The 7,797-nt window shown below is 30.6% G+C and overlaps 1 long non-coding RNA gene across 2 annotated transcripts in view; it reads left to right on the forward strand.

Moving 5' to 3' along the window:
• Positions 1 to 6,813, forward strand: part of LOC117179906 — a 36,440-nt gene extending 29,627 nt beyond the window's left edge. For both annotated transcript variants that reach the window (XR_004467967.1, XR_004467966.1), the window contains 2 exons: positions 167 to 664; positions 6,324 to 6,813. This is a non-coding gene — a long non-coding RNA (uncharacterized LOC117179906). The remainder of the gene's footprint in view (positions 1 to 166; positions 665 to 6,323) is intronic.
• The last annotated feature ends 984 nt before the right edge of the window (positions 6,814 to 7,797 follow it).

A 7,797-nucleotide genomic window follows, 5' to 3' on the forward strand; every position in this document is an offset into this window, starting at 1 on the left:
CCCCCACACACACAATTTCGATTGTTCCGAACAAAAATTGAATTTGTCTAAGAGCAAACAAGCTATACGATTTTTAATTAATTAAACAAAATTAACTGTCAGAGCGTTCCAAATATTTATTTGGTAAGAAAAAATACAAATTTTGCAATTGAAATGATGATTTCAGGTGAGAGTAAATAGTTCGATGCTAATAGGAATCTGCAGAAGCTCATCAAGACTAAGATGTTTACTAACAAAGATAAGAGAAACTCGATGAAGGATTGGAGTTTCGGTTCTGGGGAAGGTCTTCCTGAGGAACTCTAGCATTAGAGAGGATGATAAACATCAAATTTGGGAGCACAAGGCGTTTTCCGAACATCCTGATTGGAGCTGGAAACATGATAACCGGAACTTAGTATCCAAGATGTCTTGTGAGAAAGCCTCCAAGAGGCTGCGGGTCCTATTTGCTAGGGCAAAAAGATTGGGCATCTCCGTCGAAGAAGTGGCTGATTTACCCACTGCTAAAAAATTGACGACTGCTAGAGTTACTTCTTTCACGTGGACCATTCTTGCTACAATCGTTGTCATTATTCTCGGTGGAAGCCTGTTCTTTATTTATCTCTGCAGTCCTTGCACTGGTAGAAGGATCGTCCATGATGTCAGAACGGATCCTTAGATTCGAAAGGTATTTAAAATATAATATAATGATATACCAAATATAATACATAAATATGTACCGCAATATACATTCTTATTGAAAGTGTAACAATAATAAATTATACATTAGGTATAATAATGTTCAAATACATTTATTCAATTTTTCTACGTTGAAGCCTCAATGTTTCCGCTTACTTTATCGCGAGCTTTTTCCTCTTAATTCTTTTTCTATCGCACAGTTTACCAGTCTTTTAGTATTCGTCAGTTTGACATTCTATAAAATCATGTTCCCATCTGAAGTTTCTGTAAGTTTAAATTTATGCAAATTTCCTTTTTTATATGCGAAAACATCTCCCTTCTAGAAAGAATCAATTGAGATCAATAAGAAACGATAGAACTAATATCTCAATCGTTCCAAATCGTGTTTCTTAATTGTGCTAAAACGATTGACAACGATTAAGCATTTTGCATTTCCAATTATTTTCAATCGGGTACTTGTAATTTGGCACGTGATGGCAGCACTTTCGTATGTCGGGAATCATTTATTATAGTGCACGTTTTATAAAGGTTTATAGCGTTATGGGTTTTAAAATCGGTTGAGATTTTAAAAACGTGAAACTTCAGAAAATCGATTGAAATATTATTTTATTATTTTAAAAAATTCCAGACTGTTATTAATTAAATAAATTTAATTAATTAAAAAATACTATGAGAGATCAAAGATTTTCTTATCAGGAAGAGACATCAATTTCTAATCCTTAGCCATTATTAACACATAAATTGATCTTATAATAGAAAGACTTTTTATTAATTAAGCTTTCTAAATTGTATACAGAATAAAACTGAAAGTTTAAGTTTTCAAAGCTGAAACTTTTTTTATTGAAAGTGTTTAAGACTAAATTGCAATCTAAATCATTCAAAGTGGAATTTTTTTGAACACTGAGCATTTAAAGTGTATAATTAAAACATTCAAAACCAGCTATTTTAAGTTTAAACGTTCAGTAATGTATGTAAGTTACAAGCCATCTAGACGCTTCTTCTAAATGAAGCATTCAGACTTGTACAATATGGATTCAGAAGCCTGTAACTTTGTTTATTTCGAAATTATTCCTTGTGAAATTATACTATGAAAAATGTACATTCTTAATCTTGTTGCGATTTGATTTGAATAAGTACAAATTCAGAAACTTTAAAAATTATGTTGTAAATTTTAGGCTTCTAAGATGCTTAATTCTAAACTTAATAATTTTTTTAATTTTAGCATTTCAAAATCAGTTTCAGAAAATTTTTAATCAAACCCTTATTCTTTGATATGCTAGAATTGTAGAAAAACGTCGATACCGTTATATCACAGTTTATGAATTTATGATTTTAAGTTTTGGCATAGTCAAACCAAATTATTTTTAATATTAAAAATTAAATATTTTGAATATTTAAAAAAAGAAACTTTCAAGAATTTCAAATCAAACTTATTTAAAAATTCAGCATTCTTATATTGCAAGATACTTAAAAGTATTGGGTACGTTTTTCTAATAAAAAATTTAAAAATTGAATGAATTATGTACATTTTTTTTGGTCCGAGTTTGCAAATATTGGCGTCATCCTACGTTCTATAATGATTCCAATCGTTTTCAATTGGGTATCTATTATTCTGAGTTAGAGGTTAAGATTGTCACTACATCATTTTGATATTGCTATAATTATTTACAAGCGGTTTTTAACACAAACAAATGTCAAAAATATGAATATAAAAAGAAATAAATAAACGTTTTACAACAATATACCCGCTAAATCAAGCTACTACTACCTACTTCATAATCACACTATATAGCCGATACATCCGTGAAACGGCAGTATTTGCATATTGTTATAACCCAGATACTATCGATTTTTTATTCGGAATACTGCCTAAACAAACATTCTCATTTTTGTTCTTAAAATTTTTGTTAAATTATTAAAAAATTAATTTCTAAGCAATAAAAGCGTGCGCGCCATGTGCGTTACAAACGAAAACTACAGAGAGCGCATTTCATGTAGGTACATTTACTCAATTCAATACGATTGAATACGATTGGGAACAATTGACACAGTCAGCTACAATTTAAACGGATTCAACTTTTGAACATTCATAATCGTTGCAAATCATTTACAATCGAATATTTCTAGAAAGGCTGTTACATATATACAAAATTATAAGAATCGACCAAAAATAAATCCACGATGTAATTTTTACTGCTCATAATTGAATGAATTGCAATTTTAAATCTTCAAAATTGATCTATTCGATAAAGCAGCATTCAAAATTACATCATTTTTATTATACACACTGAATATTGAAGATTCCTTACTTGCAAATTCTTTTTTACTGTAGAATTTGAGCATATTAATATAGGAAATTCCACACGTCCAGCACACAGACAACATTAAATATTTTCACGTAGTCGTTGCAAGACAAAAAAGCTATTTAAGAAATAAATAGTAAATGATTGCGAGTATTTTGACTTTAAATATTAATAGTCCTGTTTATAGTAAATACATATATTACATTTTTAAACATTATATTACTTCGATGATCGGAAAAAGCGTTGGCACAAGTGTATTACATCTGAGGGGGATTACTTTGAAGGGAACAACATAAATATTGAGGAATAAATTAATATTTTTTGAGAAAACCATAAAGGCACCTTATTTTTTGAACGCACCTCGTATACCTAAATCTAACGCCTAGAAGTCGGGAGTGCTAACCAGTAACCACTGTGCTAAACCGACAAGTTGAAACTCGTTGAAAAAGCCATCCTCATAAGCTACAGTTCAGAAAAGTTACTGTACCAAATTTTAAGTTTTCACTTTTTTAAATTATTTTTTATTATGCAGCGTTATGTAAATATACAATACACGAACTTTTAATAGGAATATCAATAAAATAATTTTTAAATAAATAATTTAAATTGACAACAATTTTTCTTCGCGTGATATTTTGTTTTTCCTGCTGTAGGCTGATATACAACTTTTTACAATGACATGAAATGTAATTTTTTATTAACATTATAAATTTTTAATGACGAAACTCAGAAATATAATCGTGAATGCCAAACATTTTTTAATAATAAAATTTTTTAACTTTCGTGTAAGGTTTGGTTTTCAGGTATTTTATACTATTTTACAACGTTTAAGATTGACAAAAAATGTTAATTTTTTCTGAACATTTGCCATTTTTCATAAAGATGGAACTTAGAATTAAAAAAAAACAGTTCGAATTTCAAAAAAGTGTCATCGAATGTTTTGTCACGAAATGCATTGCTTGTAAGTTTGAACTCACGAAACCTTAAAATTTGTGGTGCCAAAAAGATATTCGCCCACTATACTTCCACGCGTGGAACATCCATGCAGGTATACGCATCCGTTTCTTAATGAAATCAGAAAAAGTAATTAAGTTATAAACAAAGTTTAATAATATTATTATTGCCAATCAGCGCCCGGCCAGCTACCGTCTGAGCATTCGATCATAAGATTTTTCCGATTAGAGCCCAGTCAGCCCCCGATTGAGGTTTTTACGTAAATTTTGCCTAGCGATTCTCCAACCAGGGCACGGCTAGGATCTTAAAAAACAAACATAGCCCCGTCAGTCCCCGACCAGAAACCTTGTTGTGCCAGGGCTAACCCGGGCTATTTTCACACGGTATAATCCAAGTTATGAATTTTTAGTTGCACATCTTTAAAATTCAGAAGTTTTAAATTGTGACTTTAGAAAATTGCAAAACTTTGCATTTTAAATCTTTTTGAAATGACTTAAAATTAACTTATTAAAATTAATTGATTAAAATTTATTTTTGATTTTCAAAATTATCCTGTTTCTATAACTATGCGAATTAGACCAGTTCTGTTCTGTGACTCTTCTGTCACCAGCCACGAACCCGCGTATTTTTTAAAGGGAGACTTAAAAAAGGGATACGAGATGTGACGGATCACTCTTATGTGAACAGTCACTAACACTCATATTTTATAAAGAAAGACAGAACAGGGGTTTTATTTGTGACAAATCACTCTTCTGTAACCAGTCCCTGACCAGTATTTTTATGAAAGGAGAGTTGGAAAAGGATTAAAAATGTGACCAATCACCCTTCTGTGACCAGATGCCGGGCTAAAAAATTAAAATACGGCAAAACATGCCGTTCTTCAAAATTAAAATACGGCAAAAAATACTGCATCTGTATACACTACGTATAATCTTTTGGGATTTATGACTTTATTCTTGAGAATTCAACTGTTTTTAGGACTTTAGTGGGTGAAATGCGAAGGAGGCGAGGGGCAAGTAAATTAGGAGGTTGGGCGGTGTATGAGGAGCGACTGGTTGGTAGCAGGGATGAAATTCAAGGAAGAGCGAGGAAAGGAGTGAGTAAAGGCTGGATCTAATAGGTAGATGTCAAATTTATTAAGTTGATGCATCCCCCTCACCCCTCATCCTACTACTTGTTTAACACATACAAAACTTTCATCTCTAAGGCCCATCGGAAGCATAGGCCAAAAAGGTAAACGGTATTTGTGCGTGTAGAAGAGTAGTATGATAACGAAATGGGGAAGAAGCAGGGAAGCACACAGGAGGATTCAAAAAATAGAGAGGGTGGTGAGTTGGAGGGACGAGAAAAAGTGGCGGGTAGAACAAGCAAAGGAGTGATATAAGGGATTAACTTGAGGGGCCATCAGAAAAGTAAGGATGAGTACAGGAGAGTGGCGAAGGGAGTATGAGAAGGAGAGGAGAAACAAAGGCAAGTAGTAAGTTTAAAAAAGTGGGTGTGAGATGTAAAATGATGATGCGGAAAATGGAGGAGTGAAGGAATGGTTAAGAGAAGATATTAAGGAAGGGGATGGTTAGGAATAAAGCTGGGGCGAAGAAAAGTAGTGGACGTGAGTTGGACGATGAGTGAAAGGAAAGGAGGAGGCGTGGATAAGTGGTTGTTATTGATTGCTAGAATGATTAGGTTTAAAATAATTGATTTAAATAATATAAAACTCGTTTAAAAACATTGTTTACTTACATGTGAGAATGTCACGAGAATTCTTGAAATATATACGAAATAGAAAATAGACATGTACTGACTTTGATGTATTCTATAGTTAGAGAGAAATAGGAAAAGATAATCTCGACCCAATGGCTAGCATCAAAAAAGGTTTATCCGGCTTTTCCTTTGACTCAACATATTAGACCTAAACTCACCTCATTCTATGAGGCATGTAGGATATTCTTTGGAAGTTTTATTTTCAAAAGCTAAATAGAAACTAAGAATCCTTTCAGCGCTGAAAGCATGAAACGAGAAACGAGTTTTCAGAGTCCTGATAAATTTTAGCCTTCCCACCAGTTTCTTTGTCTACCAGATTCCACTTTTAGTAAAGAGATTTGAAGCTTAAAATACTTCTATGAGTAAACTGCTGCTTTAAAATATAAAAAAATTCAACACTTTCATTTAAATTTATGGAATTTGTTTGGCTCCTTTATTCCTTATTTTGTTTCTTTATTCCTGAAAAGATCAGTATTCATGGTACCTTATAATTGAGCTTTCATTAAAGCAGAGAATCCAACAATTTAAATAATTATTGGTAATAAATTGAGATTCTATACTTATCATAATTTAATTATTGAAATGAGTGCGGATATTATACAAAGTTTTGATCAACTATTTTTTTTGCAGTTGGAGAATTCCTCTTTTGGAAGGAAGTGTTCAAGTGATGGGGACTATCCTCAACGTTCATAGCACAATAATGACTGATGAAATTTTGTGGAAATTGTATAAAATAAGTGAAAAAAAACTTTACGAAGTGTGATAAGTATGTATTATTAAATAATTTTAATAAATACATATGAAGTACGATAGTGTACGATAGCATTATAATTTTCATTCTAATATGAAGCTTACATAATGTCTCTTATTACTGACTTCAAATACACAGTTTTAACAATTATAAATTAACAAAATAAACTTATTGTCTTTATTTATTATCGGCTTAATGGTTTAATAAGAAGGCATGATAACTTTTGGAATTAAAAATAAGATTTCGTGTTTCGAAATACCTAGAGAGTCTTTTTGGATTAATAAGTGTAAACTTCATTTAAAAAAATGAAATTTTAAAAAAATATTAGTAAAAAGTATTAATTTATTTTTAATTTCAAAAGAAAGTATGAATATGGGTACTAAAATGTTGAGAATTAGTATTTTCTATGTAATATATGAGTAATTGTATACAAACTTATTGATTAAATAAAAAAATTAAAATAATCTGTGCATTGCATAAATTATGAAGTGGCAACTTTATTGTAAGATTTTCTTCCACGGAAGCTTAGACTACGAATATCGTGCAAAATGAGTGTTCTGTAGAAACAAGGAGTAGCAATTTTAACGGACCGTTTGGTTTCGATGCAAATGTTATTATTCCATCGCGTGCAGTACTCAGGTCGTAATGCGACCATAGCGGAAAAGCAATTCGTGGAGTTATAGAACAAATAATGATAATTGCCAAAAAAAAATTGCGTTTCATGGAACTTTAATATTTTGCTATCAAGTTTTTATTATTAAAAATTATTGTCGACTCTCTAAATTATCAACTTTTATTTTTTCCGTACAAATGGAAATAACATTGCTTTTGATTTCAAAAGCGTTAAAAACTTTAGTTGTTATGAATTCTTCAAATTTAAAAACTATTTAATCAAAGGATGAGTCTAAACGTCCGGACAGATACTACATAAATAAAAAAGTATCGAACATTAAATTAGCTTAGAAATTATAAATAAATCAAAGTTATATTTATCCATTCATAAGGGAATCATCTACCTCAAAAACTGACTTCTTCAATTTAGATTTTCGGAATTCATTAAATTTATAGAAGAAATCTCATATTTAAGAAAGAGCTTCTTATACAAGCAGACTTTTTTTTTAAGTTAAAAATAACCATTTCTTGTATCAATCATAAAACCTGCATATTAATTGATTTATAAGTTAAATAATTTATTTAAACATTAATTAAGAAAAAATTATTCAGTAGGGTTTTTATAACATTTTTGTCAATCTTAACTGAATAATATTATAACTCAATAGAACAATAACCCATGGAATAACAAAAAAAGTATATAGGTAATAAAATGAACTAATATAGGTTGGTACATTGATT

This window comes from Belonocnema kinseyi, chromosome 9 (assembly GCF_010883055.1).
Source record: "Belonocnema kinseyi isolate 2016_QV_RU_SX_M_011 chromosome 9, B_treatae_v1, whole genome shotgun sequence".
NCBI classification, from domain to species: Eukaryota; Metazoa; Arthropoda; class Insecta; order Hymenoptera; family Cynipidae; genus Belonocnema; species Belonocnema kinseyi.